Source organism: Lygodium microphyllum, chromosome 6 (assembly GCF_053477565.2).
Source record: "Lygodium microphyllum isolate KBCC chromosome 6, Lygodium_microphyllum_v1.1.10, whole genome shotgun sequence".
NCBI lineage: Eukaryota > Viridiplantae > Streptophyta > Polypodiopsida > Schizaeales > Lygodiaceae > Lygodium > Lygodium microphyllum.
Window position 1 is genome coordinate 100061154 of NC_141140.1, and position 19721 is coordinate 100080874.

Consider the following 19721-nt stretch of genomic DNA (forward strand, 5'->3'; position numbering starts at 1 on the left):
GGGCCGCCTTCGAGTCTTTCTCCTTAGGCTTCAGATGGGGATACTTCTGCCAACACTTCTCCTCGGGATGAGTGCCCTTCCCACAATGGGGACACTTGGGCTTCTTCTCCTTCGCATCCTTCTTGTCCTCCTCCTTCTTGTCCTTGGCCTTCTCCTTCTTTTGTTTCTTCTTCTTGCCGCCACCTGTGCCGGCCGTAAATGCCTTGGTGGTGCCACTGGCTCCCACCTCTTTGAGTTGCTCGTCATGCTCCAAGACAGCGGGGAAAGCTCCTCCCATAGGAGTGTCTCAGGGGTCCTCGAAGTGATGAGGCTGGTATAGAAGACATCATAACGGGGTGATGGTAGCTGAGTCAACAGAATCATCGCCATATCCTCAGACGATATCAGACGACCAAGAGAGGCTAACTCGCCTCGCATATCCTCCATCTTTGTGATGTGCTCCTTTATGGAAGGAGAATCATCAAGACTGAGCATCTGCAACTTCTTCTCCAAGGAAATCTTGTGGGCAAATGTCTTGTGCTGATACAAAGATGCAAGCTTTGTCCACACTTCCGCCGCGGTCTGTAACCTGTGAACATGTACAAGAACATAATCATGGAGACTCATAAAAAGAAAGGAACGGGCTTGAGAGTTGAGCCTATCCCATAAGGCTGCACGGTCCATAGAGGTGCCATCGGACGAATCTGCGGGGGGACGGTCGATGGGTGAAGAAACAAGTCAAATGTATCGAGGATGCAGGCCACCTTGCATGACCAGAGGGAGTAGTTGGAACCATCCAACTTATCTTCTTTCGGAAAGGAAGGGAGAATCGGCACCTGAATAGAGGGAATCAAGGAAGGCATCCGCACATCTGAAGCAGTCTTCACTGAAGAAACCTTCGCGATAGATGGAACCCTCTGAGATGCATGGATTGAAGAAGGACGAGTGCGAGGAGGTTCTTCCCGACGTCGAACCTCATGATAATCCCGCCTCCGCTCAGAGGAATGATGAGAAAGAAGTTCATCCTCTGAGTCATCAAAGCCTGAAAACTGGTAAGACATCTTTCAATCTGCAAAATACCAAAGAAAGTTGTGCCGATGTCGAAATATGACCAGCAATGTGGTCACCAACCACCAAGACGTAGGCAGAGAATGCCTACAAACACCTGGATCTGCAAAACGCAAAGATAACTGATGACAATCACCAGAAAAGAGACCACCAGCACCAGGAAACAGCCCGGAAAGAAGTTGCCAGCAGGAAATGTGCCGCTTGGAGTGGTAGCGACCAGCAGAACAACAAAACGCAGCCTGTAGAGAGGTCGCCTAGCAGAAGGAGGGACAGCCTGGTGGAAAACGCAGGGTTTCTGCGTCGCTGGATGACGTGGCGGTCTCTATAGACAGCGTGGACAGGAAAACGCAGGCTGAAAGGCCTCTTGAAGAAGTCGCCTGGCAGTTGTTGATCAGATGGCAGCAGCAGTAAGGTATCTCACTCTTGAGGGTATGTCCTCCGTGCTCTCAATCAGGCGATGATACCATGTGAGAGTGCGCAACGGAAGAGGAACACGAACACAGAGGAGAGGAGAGAGAAAGCAGAGAATGAAGGAAGAAAGTCTGCACTGACTGAGATGAATGCTGAATACACTGAAATGGACAGAGCAGTCCCTGCACGCAGCTTGGAGCGTCAGTAAGGGCACCAGAACAGACTGGAAGCAATGGCAGCACCAATGCCGGAGACGGAGATGACAGAGACAGTGCTGAACCTGCAGAGTACAATGCTGGAATGACTGGGGGGACTGCTATACATAGCCCCCAGGCCAGTAAACTGGCCGACCTGCCAAATCTGGCCGACCTGGCCAGATTTGGCCGACCTGGCCAGATTTGGCCGACCAGCCAGATCTGGCCGACTTTAGCCCAGATCTGGCCAACCTGCCCAGAAACTGGGCCGACTGCAGAATAACAGCCCAGTATGGGTTGTATGACTCCCAAAGGCTGCAGACTGACAAGGACAGCCACTAAACAAACTGACAGAGCTCCTCTGTCTCCTGTCAGACTCTGACAGGAGCTCACAACCAGGAGATGACAGACTGAGAATGATAAAGAGCAGGCTAACAAGATGTTTGCTTGGGCTCTGAGCAGCAGTAAGAAAACTGATGAGCTCTTGCTGATGATTGTCGGTATTTTGTTCATCATTTGATTATTCTAAATGTTTCTTTCTTCCAGCTGATTTTTGGCTCTTCATGCTACGTTTCATATCATTTCATCTATATTACAGCTAATGCGTTGAAATTATTCCACGCTTTGTTTATAAGAAATGTTTCGAGCTGATGGGATGATATTTTATTTCATTCTTATTTCAGCTGTTGAAATGTTCCAGCTGATGTTTCATTATTATTCCAGCTGTTGAGTTGTTCTAGTTGATGTTTCATTGTTTCCAGTTGTTGTTTGTCTATTTTTAGTTGATTCGTCTGTTCAAGATTATGTTTATTCTACTTAATGTTTTATCTATTCTAGCTAAGGAGCTGATGTTGCAGCTAATGTGTGCTCACTTGATGCACCTCTAGGGTTCCACTTCCGGTGTCTCGTGTCTCTCTTCTCTTCTCTCTTCCTCTGTTCCTCGTCTCCCTCGCGCACTGTTCAACAGGAAGTCTGTAAGATGCTTCAAACCAGAAGGAGAAGTTGGTGAGCCCATAAAAGTATGAACAATGAATTCCTTGTTTTCACCTGCTCAATTTACTATCAGATGGTGTAAAGAACACGGCAAAAAAGGTATGCGTGTTTTGATGTTTTGATGTTTTACAAATGCGTGTTTTGATGTTTTACAAATGTCTCTTATGTTTCTAAACTTTGGTTTATTATGTGTACATAAAGGTAACAAAATCACAAATGATGGTACAAGAGATAATGGAACAATGAAAGCTAAGGAGGTCATTGGCCCTAATGTCTCTTCAAATCACGATACATGTATATGTCTTTATTTCTACTAAACTTTGAAAATTAAAATTTGTACATATTTTACATCTTGCTTTATTAGGTGATTCATTTTGAGATTAACTAGCTTTAATTAGTCTCTTTGTCTAATTTAAAATGTTCATAGTTATTCATATTTTTAAACTTTGAGTAATTGTGTGTATATATATAAATATAGATTAAAGAACAACAAAAGGTGGGAAAAGAGGTAATGTAAGAAAGGGAGATCAGGAGGTTACTCGCAATAATGTTTCTTCAAGTCAAGATGTAGGTACCAACTTTAAGGATCAAAAACTTGTACAAATTTGGTGACCCAAATTGATACAAAATATCTAATTACTTTCTTTTGTGTTATTGAAATTTTTCATAACCTTGTATTATCGTGAACTTTGGTTAAATCTATGTATATATAGGTAAACAAGTTACTAAAGATGACACAAGAGACAATGCAAGAAAGGAAGACATTGAGATTGCTTGCCTTAACACTTCTTCAAGCCAAGAATCAGGTATTACCAGCTTTCTTATGTTGATAATGAGTCATTTTTTGAAATGGTTATACTAACTAATGATATTTGATCACTTGAGTATCAAAAGGAGTGATACGCATACCATCATATGATGATATCTATAGGCCACCCATGTTGAAATTTAGAGAAGAGGGTAGACAAACATTTATTACTTTGCAACATATTGGAGATTTAATGGGGATGTCCATCATCAAGGCATGAAGAAGAAGATGCTCATTGTTTTCCAAGCAGTCATTATTCACGAACGCATTGGGCTTGTGCTACAACAAAAACAATTGTTAAAGTGGGAGATACAAAGACGCCTTGCATAGCTCTCTTGGATCATGGTTCCGAAATCCATGTTATGGCGACAGGCAACTTGTATGACAATGGAGGTTGGCCGATTGATGTAGATCCGAGATGGCACATGCGGATAGTAAACAATTCATCAGGGAATCTTTATGCGGCTTGTTCGAATGTACCCGTGAGTATTGGAGATGATAGGGATGAATTTTTTCTGTAGGATTTATGAAGATATCTGGTGATTTTGGGGCAACCCTACATTTCTAAATCAACGCTAGAAACAAAATGCTTGGATGATGGTTCTTTATATGCTCGGGTTTGGACTAAAGACAATACAAAGGCAGTACAATTTCTCACTGTTTGTGTAAATCATCCCTGCAATTGCGATAGGCTACGAGATAATCCTATGCAACCTAATGCACAAGAGTTTAAGGGTTTTTAGACAACACTGCTGTAAGTGGAGACTATGGCAGTGCATTTAAGAAGATAATTATGCCTCCAAGAAAGGGGAAAACTATTTTTGTGTCTGGATTGCAGGAATGGACAGCATGTAGTCTTGGCAGTTTTAAGAATATTTCAACCATGTACAGGGCTGAAAATAAATATGTAGGATGGGTTGAAAAAGAACTGAAGATATATGGTTTGATGACTGCAAATGAAGGTATTTAAAGGTTAGTTTCAGGTGTGGTTGATGTTGATACGGTGGCTAAAATTTCTCTAGCAATTAATGCTAAAAATAGGACAGAAAAAGAGGTTACTTCTGTCGACACTTTAGAGATGTATGAAGTCATTCAAGAGTTTGATGAGCATGAATGTTATGGGCTGCAATATGGGCTACAAAACAGGATTGAAGCAAGGGTGGACATAAAATACAAAATAGTTGCAAAGAAGGTTAAGCCTATGGATTTGCCTTTACCACCTAAAAGTGATGGGTTGGCTGAAAAAGTGACTCGACATCCTAGTTTACGGGATCCACATGGAGTAGAACATAAATTTACAGCTAAAACTTTCCAAAAGTTGAAAATTGGTGATACAAGCTTTCTTTTGCCTGTAGAAATAGCTTCTTTCTTGGAGATGTTGGTAAGGCATGGGAAATCCTTTGCATTTCAGCCAAATGAAATTGGATGTGTTGATCATAGTTGCACCTTTGGTGATATTTGCAGTACCTCATGTGCCATGGAATTTAAAGCTTATTCTAGTACCTCGGGCATATTTGTCTAAGCTACTTGAGCTTCTGAACAAGAAGATCATGATGTGGATTTTGGAGCCCCCTTTAGCTCCATATTCCAATCAGTGGTTTACTGTTCCAAAGAAGAATGGTTCTTTGAGGTTTGTACAAGATCTACAACCAGTTGATAAGTTCACCATAAGGAATGTTGAATCAGGCCTGATAGTGGATGAATTTGCAGGCAAGGCAATTTACTCTATTAAAGATTTATATTCATGATATGATCAGTTCTAGCTTGCATTGGAAAGCCAGAATATCACCACCATGAAGGCACCGCTTGGATTGGTTATTAGGATGTGTATGCTTCCACAGGGAGCAACCAATTGAGTGGTACATATGGTGAATGCTATGCATAAAGTTTTGAGGGAGTATATTTCTCAGTCGACCTTACCCTTTCTTGATGATGTGCCAATAAAAGGGTATGATATCCATGAGAAGAATGAAGAGCTGAATAATCAAGGATGTAGAATGTGTGTGGGTGATCATATTATTGATTGTGACACGATTTTGAGCCATCGTGAAGAAGTGCATTTAACTCTATCTAGAGAAAAGTCTGTTTTTGGAATAGAGGAAGTATTAGTTGTTCGGCACATATGTGGACTGTATGGGAGAAATCCCTCACCAGTAAAGATTGAAGCCATAAGTAGGATGAGAGAAACATGTTCGAATGTATCCGAGGTGAGAATATTTTTGGATGCATGTATCTTTTACTTGATATGGATTCCACATTTTCGTCATGTGGCTGAAAGTTTATATCAACTCTTGAGAAAGGGGCAAAAGTTTTGGTGGGGTGAAAATCATACGAAAGCAGTTTAGAAGTTAAAACGCTTATTGATTTTAGCTCCAACACTAAAGAGAGAAAATTATGAGAATGGGTAGCCTATAATTCTCACTGTGGATACAAGCCCAATTGGCATTGGTTGGGAAGTGGGCCAAGATTATGCTGATGGGAATAGGTATGCCATTTGGTTTGGAGAAAAGGTCCTCAGTGAACGGCAATTGCGGTATTCGCAGGTCAAAAGAGAGCTTTGGGACAACCCTTAACTATGATAGGGGGTATTTTATGGGAGCACATGTAGTGGTAGAGACTAATTGTCTACCTCTATTGAGCATGATAGTAAATTGCTGAACTCCTGATATTGCCATGTTATAGTTGATTGCATATATAAAGTCAGTTAACCCTGATTTTTAGCATATTGCAGGTAGAGACAACCCCATGGTTGACATGCTTTCATGAGCAAGGTTTGAAGATGAAGAGGATGATGTGGTAGGTGCTGAAAATGGCTTTATAACAACAGGGAATGAGAATGTTGTTACTACAAGTACAACTCTTGTAACAAGGATTTCAGTAGTAATTAGAAAAGAACTTACAACCATGAAGAAGAGATGGGCAGTAGAGAGAAACCATCATCAATGTTATGCTTCATTAAGAACACGATTTTTGGAAGAGTTGTATGAGGATGATTGGCTAAAAATAGAGGCCAATATCTTAGCCTCATGACAAACAAGGATGAGTGATCTAAAGCTGAATTCAAAAGGATTAAAAGAAAAGCTTATGGGTTTTTCTTGAAAGACCAATATTTATGGAGGCATGCAAAGAAAAAGAGAGGAGCTCTAGTACGTGTATTAGGAGATACAATATCTCAACGATAGGTGATGTAGGAGTTTCATGAAAGCTTATGGGTTGGACATAGAGGAGTTTGGGGCACATTTTCCAAGGTCAGAGAGAAGTATTGATGGCAAAACATGTATAAAGATGTGGAGCATTATGTGAAATCATGTAGCATCTCTCACATGTATTCCATGGTAAAGCACAGAGATGGGTTGCAACCAACCTATCCATTGTCTATGCATTACAAGTGGGTAGTTGATTTGGTTACTATGTCTAAAGGTTTATGGAATATGATCTTGTGCTTGCATAAGAAGACTTGACAAATAAAGTGGAAGGTTGAGTTCTTAGTACAAAGACTACTCAAGAAGTTTGTAGATTCTTATTGGAAGAAGTCTTTTTGTAGGTATGGTTGTGTTGGCAACGTGGTTGAAGATAGAGGAGAATTGGATGCAAATGAGGCTCATCACTTCTTTTCACAATTTGGTATCAAGCTGGCTTTAACTTCAGCCTATAATCCTAAAGCAAATGGCAAAAGTGAAAGAGATCATCAACCTATGATTAAAGCATTAGCAAAGTCATGCAAGGGCAAGATGAAAGAGTCGCCAAGATTGTTACCCTTTGCTTTGTGGGTTCATAGGACCACTCACAGTGCAATTACAGGGCATATGCCTACTGAATTAATGTATGGACAACAACCAATCATGCCTATTGAGGAGACTATTGCTACTTGGAGTGTTCTACCATGGGAAGAGGGTTTGAATAGAGAAGAGTTGCTGACCCTGTGCATTAGACAATTAGAAAGAAGGCATGAAGACATTGAGACAACCATGAAAAAGCTGAAGACTGCAAGGATCAAGAACAAGAAGAGGTTTGAAAAGCAACAAAGACTTCGACCACGAGCTATACAAGAAGGGGACTAGGTACTAGTTTATGACAGTAGCTTGGAAAATCAGCATAATGCTAGTAGTGTCCTTCTTTTACCACTCAACATCATCTCCTATGGCTCCCCCTTGCCACTATTGCCAGTCACCATCGTTCTCCCCATACCCATCTTCACCTCCCTCAATCTCCACAATGACTAGTGCCTACTTCTCTTATCCACCTCCTCCATGCTACATGCCACAAGCCACCCATCCGCTATCTCAAGTAGCCACTATCATCCTCCAACCTCTTCCCACCACAAGTTTCCATTGCCCTATTGCATCTACCGCAAAGTTACACCACCATCAACCATCAAACACACTCACCCCTACCACATAAATACACAAGCACACTCATACCCCACCACCCACATTAACACATAAACACATCACACACACCACACCACATGAATGTCATCCCATGTACACACATAGACTACACGTTCCTTTTTGTAGGGGGATATAAAGTAATAACTCAATTCCTTGCAATCATTTTTAAATCTGCCTCTTTTCTCCATTTAAGGGGGGATGTTGGAAGAATATTCAAATATCTTATGTATGCCTTCCAAAGTCAACAAATATTATCTATTCAAACTCTTCTCATTTATGATCATCTTATCATGTAGCACATACCAAGTGCATATCATTTTCCACTAACTGCCCACCTTCCACATTGACCTCTTTATGAGGCACGCTTGTATATAAACACTACTTGTACAACAATGAATAGAATCAAGCTTCAATCAAGTCTTTTGTTTTCTTGCACTCTTGCATTCTTTTCTCCATTTTCTTAGAGTTGGTTTTAGAGTGTGAAGTAGCCTGGGGGGGGTTTACCTATAAGTAATCATCTATATAATGTGCATTCAAAGGATATTAAGAAATACCCTTTCTTTATATGCTATAAGACCTTAAAACAACTCCTTTTACTTTAGTAAACTTATAACTTTTTTAAAATTATAAATTAAAAATCTAAATTTTAAATATAATCTTGTAAATTTTACGAAATATAATACCCTTTCTTTTGAACTTATGTAGTATCTTACATGTTCAATAAAGGAATCCTTGGGGAAGCAACAAAGTTAAACATGCATTAGTGCATTTACTCCATACAATTATAATTGCCTTTATTGTTTGAATGTGTCTGTCTTTTCTATATGGTGAAATTATGCTCGCTAACATAAAGACTTGATATGTGCCACATTGGCTAGTGACACCTAATCTAGTGGCTGTAGTAAAAATAATACTAATAGTAGCAAAGCAGAAGGAGAAATCAAAGTAGTAGTCACAATCATAGTAGTGGTAGTAGTAGCAGTAGCGATAGTAGTAGTAGGGAAGTTTAAAATTTCCATAAGGTAGTAATAATAGTGATTATTGTGATATTTATGATAACTATATTGCATAGAAGGGTTTTTATTGCGTAACGTTATTAGTGCTTCCCATTTCGATAAATTTTTTCATAAACAAACTTAGGAAGCATGGAACATGAAACCTCATATTTTTGTGACTTCTTGATGGTTTATTTTTTATGATTCTCAAATTTGTAAGTGTTGTGTGTAAAAATAAGGCACAGTATTGAAGAAAGGTAATGGCAACAATATGGATTCTTTAAGAATAATGCCTAAGCATATTGATTTGTATAGCAATAATGTGTTAACACAGTGCGACATATATCAGGATGTTTTTGTGACCTCTCGATCGATGGATTACTTTTAATGATTTCCAAAAGTGTGGTAGCGACTCTTAATGAGGTTGTAAACCTCGACTGTGTAGCAACGATGTGTCGAGAGGGTGTGACACGAATTAACATGATCACGGCAGTGTGGTGGCGACGCTTTTAATGAGGCTATAAACCTCGTCCTTGTCGATGGCGAAGGCGGTCTGGAGCACGTCCTCGGGCAGCGGAGGCTTGGCGGCGAACAGAGCGGGGGCGACCTGGGAGGTGCCCGGGTTCTGGCTGTTGAGCGCGGAGATAGCGAGGGCAGGCTTCTTCTTGTCCGGGTTGATCTGGAAGTGGACGAGACCGCGGGGAAAGACGAAGAGATCGCCCTTGTACAGGGTCTGCTGGAAGAGGGTGTTGTTGGTGGTGGAGACGAAGCCTACCACAAGCGTGCCCTCGGCAAGGAAGAGAACCTCGGTGGCACGCGGGTGGACGTGTGGAGGGTTAAGCCCACCATTGGGCGCGAAGTCGATGCGGGCCACGGACAGGCCTTGGGTGTTGAGTCCAGGGAAGGTGAGGGCCGACGCCAGCTGCACAGCGGAGCCGAGCGCCTTGTTAAACTGGCCTTGCTGGCGAAGCAGAGGAGAGGCGAAGTCCTTGGCCTCCACTTGTTGGAGATTCTTGCACAGCAGACCGTTCACGGTTGTGATTCCGGCCGCCTGCGCCCACTGATCAGCCACGCAGAAGTCCTCCAAGGGGTCCTCATCCGCCGCCTCAGTGCGAGTTATCGGGTCGACGAGCTGCTGCGCCAACGTGATAGCTACAATTAGCATAGCAAGCTTTAGTGATGATGCCATGGATACAGTATTGCGTATGGTGAGTGCAGGCCGGTAGATATGAGAAAGCGGGGGTCCGAATGGTTCTCTAGTATCTAGTTAACCTCTTCCGATCAGCGAATACTGTATAAACAGATCACGCTTTTCAGCAAGCACAAATGGGGGTTTCTAACGTCTAGGAATGAACAACTGCTGCGCCGGTGATCGAATGGTGGGAAGATCGAGCCTTCGATTCCATATAAGTAGTACGAGCTAGATGCGTGGATAATCGTCCGTATACCAGGTCATGAGCTTGTTTACCAGGTCTTTCATGCTCTTGTGGATCCAATCACGCGGGGAGGTTTTTTGTCGCACAGCAGGTTTTATCCGGCCTGCATAACATTAAAATAAGAGACTCTACGTTTCAACTAAGTTGTATGCAAAAAGTATTTATCTTATGTAAAATACATATGAAGTCGTCTTTCACTCGTTCATGGAATGCTTCCAGTCGCTCCGGCCTTCGACTTGGTCGTTAATCGTTTCTCATCGGCTTTCTTGTGATACGGGTAGTTTATTGAAGTTTTCCAACGTCTACGATGTTTTTCCAAAACGGATACAAAACATGTTTTCATGAGCGTGGCCCGTCTATGGCAAATGGCCACTACAAGGCCCATAGGACTTATCTAAAGGACTTTGTAAGTTTTTCTTTTGTTCTAGTTACTTATTTTTTTGCAGTATCCCTTGTACTAACAATCATGTTCTTAACAATTGTATTTTGTTTTTTTTATAGCACTCCATTTGCAAACCGTGATTCCATTGGCCTAGAGACTTGATATGTATGGTGGACTGATGTGTATTTGTTTTTTTTTTTTGTAGAGTTTGTTTGATGTTCCTTTGTAGTGGGATGAGCTTTCAGATGGCGAGGATCTATAGCTCACCCTTTGATCCGTGGAGCGCACATCCTCCTCTTTTTTTATCATGTGATTCTATACACTATCTTATTATCATCCTTTGTAGCTTGCCATGATTGTACCGTTTCTTTCATTAGGTGATCTTGTATTTATTTTATCTATCAATCTTATAGATTCAAGTACACTTTTCTTTCATGGAGACGAGCATTGTATACTTGACTATAACTCTTTTGTATGGCCCAAATAAAGCACATAGTGCTATTTGTGGCATGGTAGCTTGCTGTCCTGCCACAAAATTTTTTCCCCTGTAACCGTTACTATTAGCGTCACAAATTTACTACACACATCGCTATTAGTATCGCAGTTAGTGTTGCAAATCATCGCTATATACTTCGCTAACTATATCGCTATTAGTATTGCATATGCGATGCTGATAGTGACACAAGTAGCGATGCATATAGCGACGATAATAGCGACTGCTCTATGGCGTCGCTAATACCAATGTTTTTTGTGATGAGAGGGGCAAATTTTTTTATGAACATTTTCGTCGCTTTGAACGTTGGTATGAGGCATGTATCTTGTAGTGTATATGTTCTAATATGGAGATAGTCATCCTTTGTTGGAGAATCTCTATATCCATAAAGTATGTAACTGTAGTTAGATGATTACCAAGGCTAATTACTACACCATATTGGCCAACTTGACACTTGTGAGCTAGCCACTTCTTCACTCAACATGGTTGGTCTCTTCTTTTCTCTCAACTTGGTAGGATTGTTGAATTATTTGAGTCCCATAATATAATGTAGCTTTATGGACTATTTAACTATGTTTTTGCCTTGTCCTATGGCTAATTTATTACACCTATTAGAGGCAAAATGAAATTTTCTAGGCTATAAAATTAACAAGTGCTATAGGCCAGCAACCTTTCCGTACGTTTTTGTCACATCAAAAAGTATGTAAGTGTTTCCTTCTTTGCCCAAGTAATGTATAATAACTCCTATTATCATTGCTTTCTATCTTCCCTAACCCTATCTTTCTCTCACCTTCACTACAAGGATATGAGCCTATAGTGACGGACGTTAGTGACGATAAATAGCGCCGTTGCTATTTGCGTCGCTATTAACGTCAAATAGCGATGGTACCAAGATCAATAAAACGTGGGCCGAAACTCGAGCGTATCATTTTTCACGCATTCACAAAACAGAGAGTGAGAGGGAGAGCGACCATCTTGCAGATAGGGAGAAAAAGAGAGAAAGAAAGCTTCTCATTGCCGCCACCGCTGCCGCCGCTGCCATTCGCGAAGAAGAGGAGGAGGTGTACGGATGGCGAAGAGGAGCTGCCGTTGTGAAGAGAAGCTGTCAAACCCTTCTCGAGTCTTTACGATGAGTGCATTGTCCATCTTGCTTTGCTTTTGTGTTTTCTCTCTCTCTTTTTGGTGTGCAGATCGGTCGCAGATAGCTCACGTGATGAATCCCGGAAGGTCCCCAAGAACAAAGAACTCTACCTTTTTGCACAAAAACCCATGTAAAAGCATGCACGACAAGAGGCAAGAGACAAATTGGGTTCAATCTCCCCCATGCCTTGTGTGAGCGCTTCACAAAGCATGTATTTTATGTATATTTCCAATCTTCATGCTCAATAATAGCCCAATTACAAAAATATGACAAGCTTTTTAGCTTTTGAGTTTGCTTTCTACAAAAATAGGAAAATAAAGCTAATGGACGGTGCCCATAGAGTCTGGCACGCCCAGTCTCAATGTCCAAATAGAAATAACATATCCGGGCGCATAAGCGCATACAAAATAATAATAAATAATCGATGTCTCAATAGACATAACAAAATATAGGCGTGGCGCCTATCAAAATCTAGTCCAAAAGTCGAAAACCCGCTAGACTCCAATGCTTTCCTTCGCCACTGCTGCTATCTCTACACATCAACTGAAGCATTCACAATCGTTAGTAAAATAATACAATTAAACCGACAAAAGTGAATACCTAGCAGTCTTCAGCTACATAAATAAATCAACTGGTTAGAAATAAATCCTAACCTTAATTTATTACGAGTGCGCACTCTAAACTCATAAACGTTTATTAATTTAATATGCATTTTGCGGAATCACCCGCTATGGAATCACCCATGTACACACTAAATTAATGAAACGCCCGAAAAGGACAGGCGTCCCCATCAACTTCTCGCACAAAGAATCCTCTTTGTGTATGAGCCCCGGTCATCTAAGTTTACGGAATCCACCGTAAAACCTCACGGAATCCACCGTGGAATATGCCTCCTGGCATCATACCCCCGGGGTGGGATAGCAATTGACCTCAATTGCTATTAGCTCAATGTGGAGCTAACAGAGTGGGGAAAGCATTTAAGTCTCTAGCGTGCATCCATTGTGCTTCCTCTACAGGATGGTTCTTAAATTTCACTAGATATCTAGAATACCTTCGGCCAGTTCTAGTGGTCATGTAGTCAGTGTCTATGATGGCTTCGGGTTCAAGTATTTCAGTCTCTTCTTCTAGTAAAGGTGGGTTTTCATAGACAGGGTGGATAGGTAATTGGCCTCTAAATGGTCTTAATAGACTAATATGAAATGTATTATGAATTTTCCAATGAGATGGCAGTTCTAACTTGAAAGCATTGTCATTAATCTTATGAATGATTCTAAATGGTCCGTAGAATCTAGGAGCTAATTTGACAACTGGATGTCTATCTACACTTTGCAGTCTACGCTTTTCTATTCTAAGCCAAACATAATCATCAACTTTGAAATTCATGGCTTGTCTTTTCTTGTTGGCTTGTTTGGTATATGATTGTTGGGCTTTAGCAATCATATCCTTAACCTCATCAAAAATAGTGTTATGCATAATAGCAATATCATCAGCGCTCTGTATTCTATTAGACAAAGATGCAACAGGTGTAGATAATCTATATCCATAAATAACTTCAAAAGGTGCTTTCTTTGTAGATGTGTGCGGTGTATTATTATAAGCAAACTGTAATAAATGTAAATGAGTATCCCAAGTCTGAGGTTTAGAGATAGTATATGCACGTAAAAGATCTAAAATAGTGCTATTTGTGGCTTCTGTTTGTCCATTTGTTTCTGGATGAAATGCAGATGAGAAATCAATCTTTGTGCCTAGATTTGCAAACAGTGTAATCCAAAAATTATTACAAAATCTAGAATCTCTATCTGAAATAATCACTTTCGGCAATCCATGGTTAGTAAAAATAGTTTTCAAAAATAACTGTGCTGCTTGTGATGCTGTTAAAGTTTTCTTACATGCAATGAAATATGCTTGCTTACTAAATCTATCTACAATTGACCAAATCATGTCATAGTTAGATTTAGTATTTGGTAAACCAGTAATGAAATCCATAGATATATGTTCCCAAGGTTTAGATGGAATAGACAAAGGCATTAATAATCCATACTGTTTACCATGATGTCTCTTTATTCTTTGACAAATCAAACATTCAGAAACAAAATTAGATACATCTGCATCCATATGCGGCCAATAAAAATCTTCAGTTAACATGCGTAATGTAGAAATGATACCTCTATGACCTTGATATGGGGGACAATGAATTTCATTCAAAACAAAAGATCGGAATGGAATAGTAACACACAGTCTCTTTTCAAAGAACATGAATCCATCATTATATGACAATGAATCAACATGAATGAAATTATTTTGAACTAATTTTTGCCAATCAGAATGAAAAGTAATATCCTGGTGATATGTGTCTTTCATAGCAATCAAAGAATCAAAAGATATGATAGAAATATTATGAATTGCAGGTCTTCTACTCAATGCATCGGCAACTACATTTTCTTTTCCAGGTTGGTATTGAATGATAGGATGGAAACTTTGAATGAATGAAGCCCATTTGATATGACGGTCAGAAATTTGGGGTTGGCTAAGTAGATGTCTAATGCTTTGCTGGTCAGTCTTTATCATGAATTCTGAACCCATTAAATAATGCTTCCATTGTTTTAATGCTTGTACAACTGCTAAGAGTTCCTTGTCATAAGTGGAATATTTGAGCTCAGAGGGTTTCAGCTTAGAACTAGAATATGCTATTGGATGGTTGTCTTGCATTAGCACGGCTCCTATTCCTGATCCGCTAGCATCGGTCACAACTAGAAAGAATGGTCTATTAAAGTCAGGCAATTGTAGAACAGGGGCATTGGTTAATGCACGTTTCAGTAAGTCAAAAGATTTCTGCTGAGTTTCAGTCCATTGATAAACAATTCCTTTCTTAAGAAGTTTGGTTAATGGTAAAGCAAGTAATGAGAAATTACGTACAAACTTCCTATAGAAACTAGCAAGACCAAGGAATGAATGTAATTCATGTACATTTTTAGGAACATGCCAATGCAATATTGCATCAATTTTCTTAGGATCAACTTTTATTCCTTCTTTTGATACAATATGACCTAGATATTCTATTTCTGTCTTAAAGAATTTACTCTTGTCAGGATTTGCAAACAATTGATTTTCTTTCAGTAATTGAAAAACTAATGATAAATGCTCATAATGCTCTTTTTCACTTTGACTGAACACTAAAATATCATCAAAGAAAACAATCACACAATACTGATATTTCAGAAAGATACGGTTCATCATTCTACTGAAAGTAGCAGGTGCATTAGTTAATCCGAATGGCATGACTAAGAATTCATAATGGCCAAACTGTGTCCTGAATGCAGTCTTAAATATGTCGGATCTATCTAACCTCACCTGATGATATCCAGACTTAAGGTCAATTTTACTAAATATAGAAGATCCTTGCAGTTTGTCCATAAGGTCATCAACTCTAGGTATAGGATACCTATTCTTTACAGTGATCTTATTTAATGCTCGGTAGTCAATACACATACGATAATTATTATTCTTTTTCTTGACTAAGAGCACAGGTGTACCGAATGGAGAACTGCTAGGTCGAATTAAGCCTCTATTTAGTAAGTCTTCAACTTGACTCTGGATTTCTTTTTGCTCTATTTGATTGTGCCTATATGGGGCTTTGCAAGGTGGTTGTGTGCCAGGTATTAGATCAATTTTATGGTCTTCTGGACGTGATGGAGGTAAACCTGGTGGTAGGTCTTCTGCAAAACAATCCTTAAAATATGCGAGAAATTCCTTATGCCTAGGGTGCATATGATTTTCCTTTGCATGCAATTCATTCACCCAAATGAGATATGATTTAGTATTCTTGCGTAGTGCACGTTTTGCTTGAGTATGCGAAAGCAGTGGAAAAATATGAGATGCATGCATACCAAATAATGTAATAGATTTTCCTTGAAAATTAATATTCATTGTGTGTGTGGAATAATCTATATTGGGATTATGTTGGTGTCTCCATGGCATTCCTAGAATAATGTCGCTTGACTGTAATGGGACAACTAAGAAATTTCTTCTTTCAATGTATGGACCAATTTGAATTTCTAAATCTTGAACTTCTTGTGTGCCATTGTACCTAGTGCCTAAAAATGCAGCTTTTATGCGATAATGCGTAGGTACAGTATGTAATTTCAATTCCTTTACCAATTTTGCTGAAATAAAGTCATGGGTACTACCGTCATCATGCAATATAGTTCTTTCTTTTCCATGCACCATACATTTCATAGTCAACAATGAATGTGAAGTAGGCATACCTGGTAAAGTGTCGGAAGTAGTAGTAATATCATCTTCTTCTTCAGTGAAATCTGGCATATCCTCATGCTCTTCTTCATCCATAGCTCCAAGGTAGTTGACATGTGCTGATGGCTTCTTTGAATGACAATTTGCTGCGAGATGCCCTGGCTGGTGACACTTGTAGCATACGATGGGCTTGGCTTTGGTCACATTATTTGCAATGGCTGGGAGTCTGGGTATATTTGGATTTGCTTGTGGAATAGGTTTAGAATTTGAATTGACAGTGGATGGTAATGCAGGTGGTTTAGGCCAATTCTTGCGGTAAGATGGTGATGAGAAACGACCTGGATTAAACCTTCTGAAATTGGAATTGAATTGTTTAGATCCATAATTACCGTTTGCTTGGAATTGCTGTGGTCGTCGATCTCTTCCACGTAACTTATCTTCAGTGTCGTGAGCTAAGGAGATGGCGTCTTCAAGGGTAGCAGGCTTGAACATGTTCACTTCAGTGTAGTAATGTCCAAGAAGTCCAGACATATACTTCCGCTTATGTGTCATCTCTGGTACGTCTTCAAGCATGCGTAGCTGTAGGAGTGCAGTCCAAAAACGCTCTGTATACTGTGGAATAGGCTCACGATCGCGCTGTTGAAGTAAATCCCATTGCTTGATAGCCTTCTCATGAAATTGCGGTGGTAGGAAATTTTGCATGAACTTCTTCTTAAAATCTTCCCAAGTAGCAGGACATTCTATGCTCTTGCAGACTACAGTCCACCAAAGTGATGCTCTGTCTATCAGATGATTAGTAACACACTTGATTTTATCTTTTTCGGGATAAGTTTCCTCATGGAAATAGTCATCAAACTGGCTAATGAATGATAAAACAGTCTTTCCTTCTCTTATGCCATTGAAAGTGCGGAACTTGAAACTTCGTTTACTTATCTTGGATTCCTTGCGAATGGTTTGTGCTTCAAGAGTGGCGTCGATGGTACGTCGAATCAAATCTTCAGCTTGAGGTTCTTCTTTATCAGTGGACGCTCCTTGTAGCTTTGTCAATTGCGCTTGCAAGGCTTGCCTAGCTCTTCGCTCTTCTTCCAATTGCAGCATGATAAGATCCAGCTTTTGTTCCATGGTAGGCTCGGGTAGGTCGTCTTCAGCCATAGGATCATCCATATGTGGGGTAGTCATCCTGTAAAACTCAACAAACCTTTCTCACTCAAAATCAGTTAGCGGGATGAGCGTAGCTCAAATTTGGGGTTACAAGGCTATGTATTCTTGGGTATTTCTTCTTCAATTTTCAGAAATTCTGCAATATTTCTGTCTCCGTTTGCTGAAAGTACTTCAACGAATTTGTAGATAGGTAGAACAGCTTGCTGCGAACAACTTTCCAGTTCAGAGTTTTTGCATACGAACAAGTCTTCTATGAGTTTTAAGCACTAGTCAGTTCTGCTTTAGTCTGACTTGCAGAGTTGCAGACTTAGCAGACTTGCAGAGTTGTTGACTTGCTGAACTTAAGCCGACTTGCAGAACTTGATTACTGTCGACTTGCGGAACTTGACTTCAGAAGTGCGAGACCCGGAGTTACTGAACTTGTCTGCCCAGTGTAACTTGCAGAGAATTGTGTGACTTAGCTTAAGAAATTAAGCTTAAGCTTAATAAGCTTAATAAGTTAGGCTTTGTGGAGATGAAGAGCCGTCAGAAAACGGCGCAAATCGTGGAGGACAAGAATATGTCTTTGATGACGACGCGAATTTTTCGGACGTCCTCAGTTACCTCGATGTGAAATTTGAAGCTTATTAAGCTTCTTCTCCAAGCTTTGTTGATTAATAATGTTAGGCTTTTAAGCTTGAAGAAAAGAAAATACTCTGATTATCCACGACTTGATGAAGGAGTTGGATGCGTGGTCCTCCGCCTGCAGAGCCTGGTCTTTCGCGATCTGACAGTGGAAACAGGGGTTCTTGATCGCCAGAAGTCTGCCTGTATCGACGGTTCGCGATGAGATTGACTGTAGAGCCCGTTTGTTCCTGGAGCTCCGCCTTCGCCCGAGATAGGTAGCGATTGGAAGCTCTTGATCTCTGCTCCGCTCTGATACCACTGGTGCGCAGATCGGTCGCAGATAGCTCACGTGATGAATCCCGGAAGGTCCCCAAGAACAAAGAACTCTACCTTTTTGCACAAAAACCCATGTAAAAGCATGCACGACAAGAGGCAAGAGACAAATTGGGTTCAATCTCCCCCATGCCTTGTGTGAGCGCTTCACAAAGCATGTATTTTATGTATATTTCCAATCTTCATGCTCAATAATAGCCCAATTACAAAAATATGACAAGCTTTTTAGCTTTTGAGTTTGCTTTCTACAAAAATAGGAAAATAAAGCTAATGGACAGTGCCCATAGAGTCTGGCACGCCCAGTCTCAATGTCCAAATAGAAATAACATATCCGGGCGCATAAGCGCATACAAAATAATAATAAATAATCGATGTCTCAATAGACATAACAAAATATAGGCGTGGCGCCTATCAAAATCTAGTCCAAAAGTCGAAAACCCGCTAGACTCCAATGCTTTCCTCCGCCACTGCTGCTATCTCTACACATCAACTGAAGCATTCACAATCGTTAGTAAAATAATACAATTAAACCGACAAAAGTGAATACCTAGCGGTCTTCAGCTACATAAATAAATCAACTGGTTAGAAATAAATCCTAACCTTAATTTATTACGAGTGCGCACTCTAAACTCATAAACGTTTATTAATTTAATATGCATTTTGCGGAATCACCCACTATGGAATCACCCATGTACACACTAAATTAATGAAACGCCCGAAAAGGACAGGCGTCCCCATCAACTTCTCGCACAAAGAATCCTCTTTGTGTATGAGCCCCGGTCATCTAAGTTTACGGAATCCACCGTAAAACCTCACAGAATCCACCGTGGAATATGCCTCCTGGCATCACTTTTACTTGTTTTTTGTATAATTTGTGTATATTGAGAGAGAGAGAGGAAATGAGAGAGAAAGAGAGGGAGAGGGAGAGGGAGGGAGAGGAAATGAGAGAGAGAGAGAGAGGGAGAGGGAGAGGGAGGAAATGGGAGAGAGAGGGAGAGAGAAAGAGAGGGAGAGGGGGAGGGAGAGAAAATGAAAGAGGGAGAGGGAGTTTTCTCTCTCTTTTACTTGTCTTTGGTATA

The 19721-nt window shown here is 40.4% G+C and overlaps 1 pseudogene; it reads right to left on the bottom strand.

The window, feature by feature from the left end:
- Positions 1-9194: 9194 nt before the first annotated feature.
- LOC148034867 (germin-like protein 8-2 pseudogene) lies at positions 9195-10028 on the bottom strand (annotated as a pseudogene).
- Positions 10029-19721: the final 9693 nt, after the last annotated feature.